Here is a 12,652-nt window from a genome sequence, read left to right on the forward strand (position 1 = left end):
CCCTCACCACTCCATGCACCAGCGGGGGCGGGGAGCGTCACTGAAGGGGGGTGGAAGGTGCTGCCTTTGCCTGACGGCCTGGGGAGAAGGGAACAGGCCATGTCCCAAACTCAGGTGTCCCTGTGAAACGCTGAAAACGTAAGGGGTAACGGTCAACCCAATCTCTCCCTACACACAGGTAGAAGAAGCAAGGGAGTCAGAGATTTGAAGGGTAATGAGAAGTTCGATCGTTGTTAAAGTGGCTCATCACCCCGTCTTCCTCTGTGGGACTAGATCTCCCATGAAGTGGCACAGTGGAACACAGGAGTCCCAGGATCTCGATGCATTATGGGAGATGTAGTCTAGCCCAGAATCCCCTCTCATAGGGTATGTTCTCACCCGGGGCTCAGTACCTGGATGAGCCAGCCTGGGTGTGAGGAGCCACACTGGTAAACTCTACTGCAGTTACTGTGTCCTCACTGATGCTGCACGTGTGTGATAGGGGCAACGCCAAAGAAAGCCTGAGTTAACTCTGCAGTGCAGACATATCTGCAAGAGGGTTCTCCCCATTCCTATCTGCTGGCCTTCTGGAGTTTGACATCAGGTGCCTGCCCCCTGAGGTCCCTGCCTGGCCACCCCCCGTGCACCACTTGGGCAATATCCTTCCAGACCATCTCTGAACTGCACCTAGATACCATCTCTACTTGCTCGTGTTCCACACCATGCATTTCCTTGCCTTGGGGTCCCGTCCTGACACCAAGCGGAGGACGTCCTACCACCTTGCCAAAGTGAGGAACCCGGGTGGGCCAGCCTTTCTTCTACCACAGATTCCCCCCAACACCTGTCCCTTCTGCAGCAAGAGGGAGACCTTGGTGTAGGTGTACGGCCAGTGCACCGAGTTGCAGCCCCCTTTCCATATCTCCAGAACCTCCTGAGGAGGTTCCAGCTGCACTTACCCCTCATCTTTTCCATTACCCATTCCCCGCCCATGGCCCGTCAGAGTCTCAGGGCCTCTCCATAGACCTCCTCCGGTGCTGGACAAGAGAGCCATCCATCAATCCAGGAGGAACAAGCTCAGCAGAGGGTTCTCTGCAACGGTGGAACCTACTTTCTGGCCTTACTTATCTCACAACTCTAGGCCGAGTTCCTCTGGACAGTGTCCTCTGGCTCCTTGGACTCCTCCACAGAGCAGCAAGTGCTATCTAGAGGTCCTCAGCTCTATGACCCCACCTGGGGTTCCCTTGTTTTCAACCTATGGCCTGCATGCCTGTTCCTTTAAAAAAAAATTATTTAATGATTTGTTCCCTCCACTCCATCTTGTCCTCAACATTTAGTTGATTCCTGGCTGTGTGGCTCCTCCCCTGTTTGGTAGGCTCCGCCCACCCTTCCAGGATTTCACAGAGTCCCAGAGAGGGCAGTCCAGGGATCTGAATTGCAGCTCCCCTCTGGCAACTGAAGCAATGCAGGCAGACCCAGCTCCATGCTGAAGTGAGCGGAGACAAAACATTTTTATTTGCTTCCACAAACCAAAGGGAAGCGTATCGCCATTTCCAAATTGACGTTTTCTGGAACTTTCCATTCATTGACAAATTTCCATATTTTGACTTTTTGTCCCTACTTAGGACAAAAACAAATGGCAAAACATTGAAATTTCTCAGGGGATGGAAATTTCTGACATATATCCTGTGTTGGACATTGCAGTGACCTGGCTACTTTCCCATACAGTATGGGTGCATCACATAGACACAACAGACTAAGTTGGAGATGAATTGGCTTCCTTATCTTCTTTTCTGCTTTCACCAGTTTCTGTCGCAGCCTCATCTCACCCCACACCATTTTTGCCCAGAGTGGTTTCCATTCCATTTTTTAAAACAAAGAGCGGGACAGGGAAATGCCCCAAACTCTTCAAGCTCAGGAGGCTGTCAAGAGACCTGTGAAAATCAATGGATATTTTCACTGGAACAATTCAGTGTTACAAAGCCAGGCTAGAAAAGAAAAAAGGAAAGAAAAAATCTTTGTGAAAACGGAGTGCCATCCCCTACGCATCTGCTGCGCTCCTAACATCGTTAGACGCCAATTTCCTTTCAAAAACACAACCACCAAACCGACCACGTACTTCGCAGACAATGGCCTCGAAATGGCCACATTTAACAACAAGCTATTTTGTTAGTTCCCGTTTTTTAAATGAAGAGCAGAAGCGAAGCAGCCATCCCAGCCTGCCTGAAACACACCTGTCTCTCTTTTCTTTTGCCTCCTACTGAAAACAAAGTCAAAAGGATCCAAATTGAACAGAAAGCTCTTGCTCCTGAAGTTTTCTGCAGTTGAGTTTCAGAGCCCCTCACCCAGGGAGTTTGTCATGGAAATGTTGGCAAATCACACAGCGTGAACAGCGGACTAGCAATAACATGCCAGCGGAGACGGCTAGTGAAGTTCAGCTCCACAGACAAACCAAAAGCCAATCATTGTCTGTAAGCTGAAAATCTACACATAAAATAAAAACACCTCTTAGGGCCCGGCTGTAAGAGACTTCAGCACAGCCAGCTGCACTTAGAGCTGACGACTGGTTAGCTGCGCGTCAGCAAGTTGAACAGCCACTTCAGCCTTGTAGAGTTAAAAATAATAATAAAGGGTTGGAGAGGAGGAGGAGGGCTCCAACAGGAGACCCCAGACTGGCACCCAGAGATGGGAATACAAGCCCTGCTTCAGCCTGCAGGAGGGAACTGGGGTCACGAACACAGATCTGGGAATAAGGAACCAATGGGAGTTCCATGGGGATGTATTGGCTATGGGGAGGAACAGCTGTACTCAGGTGAAATATACGGCTGTGCAGAGGGCCAGCCAGCAGCCTACACACCACAACTGGGCAGGAAGGCTGGCTATGTGGCAAAGGCCCCAGATTGGGTCTCAGAATATGTAGGGTCAAGTCCTGGCTCTGCCATGGATTCACTCCATCACACTGGGCACAATCTGCTTCATCTCTCTGGGGATAACAACACAAGATCCAATGGCTGGAAGCTGAAGCTGGACAAATTCAGACTGGAAACAAGGTGCATTTTTTAACAGTGAGGTTAATTAAGCAATGGAACAATTTACCGAGAGCTGTGGTGGATTCGCAATCGCTGACCACTTTTCAATCAAGATTGGGTTTCCTTTTTTCTAAAGATCTGCTCCAGTTCCAAAGGAATGACTTTGGGGGTGTTCTCTGGCCGGTGTTACACAGGAGGGCAGACCAGAGGGCCACAGTGGGCCCTTCTGGCCTGGAATCCAGGAGTACTTCCATTCTCCCCCACCCCTTTGTCTAGGCTGCAAGATGATTGGGGCAGGGGCTGTCTCTTATCCCATGCTTCTGCGGCACCGGGTGCAATGAGGGCTCAGCTGGCCTCTAGGCACTATTGCATTAAGAACAACAAAGGGGTGCCTAGCCCCTGTTCTGGGTGATGCATGGCTTGGATTTTATTCTTGAAATTTTATTTTGCACCCCTCGTGCTTGGGCTGATGTCCTTGCCCACAGTGACAACCAAGTTCTATTGTTCTTTTTTATAATAACCATATTGAAACTAGTCACTGCTTCCTGTGGTCCAGCGGCAGGGATAAGAACCCTGTCCCTCCTGAGAGCATGCATGGGCCACAGTGAATTTCCGGAGGGACCAAATCAGGTGTCTATCCACTCATGCACTAGCATTGCACAAAGTCATCCAGCTGGCAATGGAAAAGACTGTGCTAAGCGAAGCTGCCTGGCTGAACATCTCTCAGCTCCCCTTTCTCCTTTGGAAAGCTGACCGGCATCAAGCTGGGAGGGTAGGCCAGGGCCAACACCTCTGCAGTCTCCTAAATTGCTTTTGCTGCAAGAGAGCAAAGCAGCCACCTTCACAACAAGTTTTCATCATCACCACTTACTGCAGTGATGAATGGGATAAAAGAAGGAATATGAAACTCTGAATATCCACTGTAGCAATCAACACACAATGGGAGTATTCTTGCGGGGAATGCCACATTTCTAGGAGTGTGAGAAGAGCTGTAAAAAAGCAGCTAGGTCCCCCTCACACATGCACACACACGCACACACACACACACACACACACTGCTGTTAATCGACTGCAGGCATTAAGAGAAATGCACTCCATGAACGCTGTTCTCATCAGCTAATTATAAAAGGCTATGGCTACCAAAGGCAGGCTGGCCTGAAATCTCCAGCCAGAAATCAGAAATTTCAGCCTTGTGCAAGAGCAGAAACAGAAGGGAAAATAATGAGTTTGACATTTTGTGTTGCCTCTTCCAGCCACAGGGCTCGCTGCAGAATCCCCTGCTTTGTCTCCAGTCCCTCATTAGACAGTGGATGTGGACACAGATTTTGGGAAGCCCCAGCACACAAATGCTGCGGTTCTAGTCACACATGGATTTAGTTCAAAACCCGTATTGACCTTTACTATTGACCTTTACGTTTAACTTATGCAACTCCTCATCCTTAACAGAAAATGTAGATTTCTATTCAGTAGCTGGAACTGGAGAAGATAGCAAGTCCATGACATGAATTCCAAGTCTCCCTAATATGAGTAAATTGTTTTGAGCATGCACAGCCATCGCTAGCTATCTTCTTTTTTTTGGCCAAGACTCATTACTATATTGTGGATATTCTCTACTAAAGGGCATCTCTTTGAATGCATTTGCTTTTTTATTAATGTGTGCTAAGACAAGTCAAGCCTGATTATCATGAAGACAATTGCTGAATTCCCTCCTGGAGAAATCTCATCGAGACTGTGTAGGCGTTTTAATTTCAGAGACCCATTAATTGGCACAATTGCTTAAGCAGCTGCTTTCGCTGTCATTCTAGGACCACTTTATGAAAAACAGAGCTTAAAAAAAATGACAGACCAGCGCCTGCTCTACGGTAACATAATTAATGCGAGGAGCTTCCTTGGAGTTGCAAAGTAACAAAAGGCCAGATTGGCACCAAACTCTGTGCTATGCCAGCACCGCCAGCACGTGCAGACAACTTGCTCCTTTGGGTCCGATTGTCAGAAGTGCTGAGTATTCATAACTCCCATTGAAACCTCCTGGTCCTGCCCGCACTCGGAAAAGCAGGCCGGACTTTTTACTTATTGTGACTGTTCCTACAACTTTCGCCAAGGTTTTGTTCTCTCCTTGGAGCCCAGGAGCTTCTTATCAAACTGCCAGCTTGGACACACATCTGGCTGTGTCAGCTGGAGAACCAAGTTTTCCCCTGTGGCTCTGGAAGGACATAGGATAGGGCATTCCAACGGCATCCAGCCAAACACTTCCCATTTCTTTTTTCTGCCTCTTTCAAAGCAAACCTAGAACATTTGCTCTAAAACTACAGCAGCAGAACAGGAGGCGGCAAAGAAAAAGCACCCCAAAGCCAGAAACGCCGAAGGGAAATAAGCAAGTTAAGAGAGGTGGGAAAAGAACATGGGAGTGGGAGAGGTCACCAAAGGGGTGAGCATAGTGGGGTAAAAACAACATGGGACCCAGGAGAGCTTCCTGGGGAACAACAGACAAGAGGGGAAAAGAGGAAGTGGCTCCATCAAAGGTATATCTGGGGGACTGGTTGGGCAAGAAGGGTATAAACTGGATCTGAGTTACTAAAAGAAGTGCTTTCTGATCCACCCAGTTCTGTCCTCTAACATGGGGCTGTATCCAACAGTTGAACTAAGTCTTATCAATTCACTTCTTTTTTATTCTTCTCAAGACCAGGATGGTCCCCTCTTCATTCATTCCCAGCAGCTAAGGGAACTGGAGGGCGCAAGGGACTGGCAATCGAGTACCAAGCCTTGACTCCAGCATTGAGCTCGTTCTGTCTTCTACTACCAGAAGAAGATACTGCCGTGATATTTGCCTTGGGTTTTCATTGCACTGGGTGTTCACGCTGCATCACAACCGGAGAGATGCTGTAATAGAACTTCCAACCCAATAAACGCCGAGACCCTCAAAACACTCTTCACTCGTCTTGACAACAAGGACTGTCCAGCAAATGTCAGGTCGTGGAGCAGCCCTGCCGTCCTTCCATAGATCCTTGGTTCCAGTCCCAAATCACGGCAGCCGTGCTCAGGTCCTACAGACCATTTGCAGATTTCAGCTTTTACAGAAGGTAGCAGGTCACTTAGTGCTGTTGCATACCAGCCGTGTATTTCAAACCTCTGCAAACCAGCTTCCCATTCATTTCGGTGCAATGCAAGGGACTGGTTGATAAAGGCCTAAGTGATTTGGGCCCTGGCCAACTCAAATCTCCTCCGTTAATTCAACACCCATTCAGCATTATGTCCAGCCCCAACGAGAACTGGGAGCAATTAGACTCAGATAAATAAATACGGCATGGAATCTGCATCTATATCTTGCTGCAGAGATGCCATTTGGTCCTCTCTCCAGATGCATTTCTACAACCACAGCTAATTTCTGAAGGCTGCTCATTGGCCGACGCAATAAAATGACCCAGAGGTTATAGTGAAGTTCTCAGCAGACAGGTTTTCACAACAGGAAAACCACCATCACAACTGGCATCAGTTGGTGAACCTGCTGGCACAGACAGACCAGTGAATTAGCAGGCACAGAGACTGGCTACCCTCACCTCTGGAAATGGCTTCTCCAGGAGAGCTTTGAGGCACATTGTGGGCATGTCGGAGGTCACTGGGGTGCTTGAGGGAAGCTGAACCTGATCAAGGGATAAAGAGTTGAATTCGGTCTCTGAGCACCTTCTGCAAACAGTAAGTCTGGGACATCCCAAAAGGCTGAATGAAATTCGGCGCCCAAGTCCCATTAAAATGTAATAGGAGTTGGGTGTCCAGTGCCTGTAGGCCCCTGCAAAACTCACAGCCTTCGTTTGACTGTTTCTATAAACTCTTTGTGGGCTCACATTTATTTATGTTAACTCCGGAAAGGCGGAGGACTGACAGCACCAAAGGACTTGCCCAGACACAGCAGAGGAAGTTCATTTCAATTCAATCAGGGAACCAAAGAGCCACTGGATCATAACGATCACTTCCAACCTGGGCAGCATTCGGAGTGGTGTCTGCAATGGGAAAAGCTCCCGCACACATTGCCAGTCCCCTGAGCCATCCAGCAGCTTCTTTAAGTGCCGGGCCGGGGGAGGGGGGGGCGTATTCTAGAGATTCTTTAGTGACAACTATTGGTTTCATAGATATTTAGGTCAGAAGGGACCATTATGATCATCTAGTCTGACCTCCTGCACAATGCAGGCCACAGAATTTCACCCACCACTCCTGCGAAAAAACCTCTCACCTATGTCTGAGCTACTGAAGTCCTCAAATCGTGGTTTAAAGACTTCAAGGAGCAGAGAATCCTCCAGCAAGTGACCCGTGCCCCATGCTACAGAGGAAGGCGAAAAACCTCCAGGGCTTCTTCCAATCTGCCCTGGAGGAAAATTCCTTCCTGACCCCAAATATGGCGATCAGCTAAACCCTGAGCATATGGGCAAGATTCACCAGCCAGATACTACAGAAAATTCTTTCCTGGGTAACTCAGATTCCACCCCATCTAATATCCCATCCCATCGGTAGTTGGAGAGCTAAGACGGACCACTTTTGCTAGCCTGAAATACAGATGGAGCTTTCTTCAGAGGATGCAGGGAATTCAAAGACTGCAAAGGAGATCCAGAATGCCCCCCTACAATCTTACTAGTGTGTATAGTCACCTGGAAAGAGCTGTTTGCCAGTCTGGAATCTAATTAGCAATTCCTTCTGAGGGTCTGGGCATGTCACACAACTTCTCTGCCTCAGCTTCCCCAGGTGTAGAATAGGAATAGCATGTCCCTCCCTCATAACAACTACCACAACCCCCTGTGAAGTGCTCGAGGATCAGCAGTCCAAACTTGCTCCCACTGAAACCCATGACAAAACTCCCAGTGACCTCCCTGGGAACTGCACTGGGACGAGAAGTGATGCAATATGAGGGCTAATAATTTTTTTGTTTGTTTTTGTTTTGTTTTTTTACTGTAGACCATTATTTCTCTCGGGATATCAGTTCTTGACATGCGAGCCTACTAAAATCTTGTGCATTTCCTATTGGTCTTATTGAGGTCTGCTCTTCTGCTTGTTGTACTCACTGCTCAGTCAGTCAACGAGCACCTCCCCCGCTGGGCAGCTTCGTAACGCTGTGAGCTCGACATGTGTTTTGTAATGCAGGCCACTTGGCGTTTGGTTAGCTATGCCTCGCACTCTAGTCCTCTTGTAAGGCTTCTTGTTTAGTGGGAAATTTTCCAGTCCAGAAGGGGCAGTTGGGTATATAACTGCCCCTTGTGCCTTTGAAAATCTCCCCCTTAGCTTTTACGTTTTGGCCACATGCTGGGGCGCAATCCAGACCAGCGAGGGATTGTGCCATTGCCCGGTCCTGTGGCTTGCTCCTTTTCTGAGCTTCTCTTTCAATGTTAAAGGAACATAAACTTAGGACACTGGAATTGCAGCCATTCGGTGCAAGGAGATTTAAGGTCTTTTAAAATCCACATCTTTGGAAACCTTATTCTGTTTACCATTCTCTTGCTTACCATATACATATCATATGATATATATTACACACACACACTTTCCTGTAGCAGTGATGAAGTTCTAGCATTTAGGCTAATTATTGAATTAATAAAGAACAATTCATCATTCCAGTAGAGTTGGCAAGACAGAATTCTGGGCTGTTCTTTGCCACAGGCAAAAATATACATTCCCCATTTATTAATAAATAAAGCCATATCAGTGCCCTAAATGATCAGTGGAATAGATTTGCTAACCTAAAGCAATAGTAGAAACAATTACTTATTAATAAAGCAATAGCTAAATCTAATTACAACCCCATCAGATTCTGCAAGTAATAAAACCACAGTTGCCTTCCAGAGCTGAGGGACCTCCTGACCTCAAATCAAAGTTTAAACCATCCATCAGCTCCCAATACATTCACAGCACATCTACCAATTACCGTCACCCCAGTGTTGCTCTCTGACAGGGGTCAAGGGTCGCCTCATGCACTGGCTGGCTGTAAGCTAGAAAAGAGCTTTAGAAATCTCATTATCCTGTTAACCATACATTTATCTGACAAGATAAAAGAGACTAGGTGACCAAGCTATCATTAAAGATTAATAGAAAGTATAAAAAATTCAGCTGCAACCAGCATTCCTGTTTAGTGCCTGTGATAGGCCTGACAGGATTATTCATCAGGGAGCCAAAAAGATTTAGGTCTTTGCTCTTGGCTTTTCATTTTAAGTCTTTAGTTTTCCTCACACCATAGGTCAAAAAAGGCTATTGCTAATTGGTTCTACAGGGCTTGAATAGAAACAAGTCAGACCAATTATAAAATCACTAGGAGTCTGAGGTGATGATAATGCAAAGGACCCTGCTAGACCAGCGACTAGTCGAATTAGGGCTTGGGCTGTTTATCAGAGCAGTTCTTCTTGTGGTGTTAGGCTATTAATAAATTGTACAGATCAATGCCTGTATTAATGTTAATAGAGGGCTACAAGGATCACTGTAGTCCCAGTGTGATTTCCCCCTCATTCTTAATTCCATTTAAGGTTTACATGAAAGATTCCAAGGCAACACCTTCACAGGAAGAGATGAGATTTCCTTGTTTTTAAGTCTTAAGGATTCTTTTTATTCTGCTTTGCTTTTTTCCGTTTGATCATAAATCAATGTCCTTCCCCAAGTTTCCCTAGAAGTTACATTTTTCAGGCAGGCTCCACAGCTCTGCTCTCAATTTTTCCACCTGTGAGAAAGAAAAACCAATGAATTAGGAAATGTGTTTTCTAAAATAAGGGGTTTTTTGTTTGTTTGTTTGTTTTCCCATTTTACCCAATGCAGCTGGGTACATTTATGCCAGTCTCAGGTGTTTGTCAAGGCACTGGTGTGTCCAGGCTTTGGGGTGTCTCTGCTAATTTTGATTCATCCAACGTTCTCAAAGTTGTATCTCACTCCTAATACACCCATGACACTGGTGCCCTCAGTATGTGCCAGGCTAGGAAAACATCATATCGCCATAGGGCTGCCTGTTGGAAGTGAAGTCAGCAATGCCTGGCATTTTTATTTGGTGCAAATGTCTAGGCCTAAAGCAATCAAAGGAAGAGAAACCCTCACAGTGAAACTGAGATACTGAGAGGAGATACTGAAGGGAAGTGCCAAATGCTTGTAGCGCTCATGATAGGAATGCTCCTGTTGATGCTAATAAAGGCCTCAGCAGAGCAGAGTACTTAAGGACAGGCATAACTTTAACCATGTGAATAATCCCAGTAAAATCAATGCACACGCTTATCCTCAGATACCCTGCTGAGTCAGGGCCAGTACTCTGAGCAATCACTGCAGAATTGGAGCTTGCAAACATTTCCAGTGGAGAGGTATGTCTCCACTCTTCTCTCCAAATACAACGGGCTTCTCCAAGACCACCCCCCTGGGAATTCACATGGGAAGAGCACACGTTTCTTTCCCATAATGATAATGAATGGGATCCTTTGAGCAAATAACTGGAGTTAGTCTCATGGAGTGCTAAATGTTTTCAGTTAAAAACTCAGAAGCACAAAGCATTCTCGGTCCTGGAACATTAATGTGAAATTTGTGATCATGACACACAGCCCTGGAGACACTTATTCCCAGCACAGGCCCCACAGGGACCGGGCAGCGTAAGCATCCTCACTGCTAAAAACCTGGCAAAAGCGTTCTGCAAAACATTCAGAAATGGCTATTTTTTTTCACTCCAGGGAGTTCAAAATGGACCTATAGTTTTTTTAAAAATGTTAACTTTTTTAAAACAAAAAAACCTGGTTTTTTATTTTTTTTTCTTCAAAAAACCTGGTTATCAGTCAACAAAATATTTCAATAATGTTTGATTTTTGATAAAAATTTCAGGAGGAAAATGTCATGGGGAGGGCTGGTTTTTTTTTTTAAATAAAAACATTGATAGTGACAATATTTTGTGAACATATTTGTTTTTGGAAAAGGGCCATTTATCCATCCACCCCTACACCCAGAAAGTTCTTTTTGTTCCAAAAAGGATTTTTTTTTTTTTAAGCCAGCTCTGTTCAGAGCATGTGGCCCAAACAGCCGGCAGAGAAGAATGCCTATTGGTCTTTACCCTACTAAGGAAAATTCAAGCCAGTGACCCCATGTCAGTGAGGCCTGGAGCTACAGAACTCCAAGGCGTCAACGTTTGTTTCCTTTCCCTGTTGGCTTTCCAGGCTGAGAGGCGGGGAGAGTGCATGCATTGCCTCAGCTTTTTCCCCCTCTTTCCCCTCCAGCTGTTCTTTTTTGCCCTGTTCCTTCTCTCTCTCTCATTCGCTTGCTTCTGGCTGCTCTGTGTCCCAGGAGCTGTGTCTGTTTGCAGGAATAATTCAAAAGAGGACAGGTCTTTATAAAGTGAGCCCCTTCTCACAGGACAGGGATAAGCCGAGCCAGTGCCTGTACTTAAGGTCTGGCTCTGCAAGCAGGAGCTAGGGACACCAAGCTGCTTATCGCAGCCATAAGAAATCCATTTATCTCCTCGTATATATGCCCTGTGTGCGTTATAGGACAGACTGTGCCCTGCCCCTTCCCTGACACATATGGAGGGAGTTAGGAAAGGCACAGGAGTTTCCTGCCAATTTCTAGGTCTCACCAAAAGCCAAGAACAGTCATAGCCCTTGTATTGGAGCGACTGCAAGGACTGTGCGCGTGTAGGCGGAAGGTACGTGACCTTGCCCTCACAGGAAAGCTGGCTAGCAATGGAGGGGAATACACGCTGCTACCCCTGCAGGACACAGCTGTGGCTGCGTCCCGCTTACATAGCCGGAAGAAAGGGGTCTGGCCAAAGGACAGCACCACATCAAGCTGCTACTAGTGAAGTCAGGGTGCAATTCTGCCTCTCTCTCACGTTATTATTCTTTGTTTCTCTTCTCTCCTAAACCGGGCTCCAGTGATGTTTGCTATTAAAAATGGCAAGCCCCGTGGAATACCACCAAACTCTCCCCAGGGGGCTCTTAACCATCACCCCAGGGCCACCAGCTCCCCCAACCCACCCCCTCTTGTTTGCTCAGGTGTACTCTGCACTTTCAACTGTTGACACCTTTGGAAATGAACTTAGCAGGAGTCAGGAGCACCCGGTGAACAAGGAGCTATTCAGAAATGTATCCAATTGCTATGTTGTGAAGAGCTAGTGACATAATTGGGGCATTTTACATCCCGAATCTTACCCATGTAATCGTTTAGCAGAGGTGTTATCTTCTGCAAAATCAGAAGATAACAGAGCCCTTTTTTCTGCAAATTATCATGCTTTTTAATAGATTCAGCCCATTGTTTAAGATCCTGCAGTTGGGCAATTAATCAGAAACATAATTGAAACTATGCAATGAACAAACTGGTCTTGTAGACATGCTCATTAAGGCTTCCTGATTAGGAACAGATTTGCTAGTGACCTATATATACAAAAGTAGTGGGGAAGTTTCATCCAGAAATGAACAGCAGCAAAGAAACCATCGGTAAATCTACACTTAGTGGAGCTTACCAAGTCCAGAAGGACAAAGGGGATGGAGACCCACAGGCTGTGTAATAACCTCTTGAGACAGAAAAAAGCTTGTTCAGGGAGATTACTTTCTTTAGTACGGGTTTCTGATGACTATACATGATCCTCTACCTGCCTCTGGTATTCCAAGTGGTACAGGAGACCTTGGCAATTTAACTAAAGAAATAGCTACAGT

Source organism: Natator depressus, chromosome 10 (genome assembly GCF_965152275.1).
Source record: "Natator depressus isolate rNatDep1 chromosome 10, rNatDep2.hap1, whole genome shotgun sequence".
NCBI lineage: Eukaryota > Metazoa > Chordata > Testudines > Cheloniidae > Natator > Natator depressus.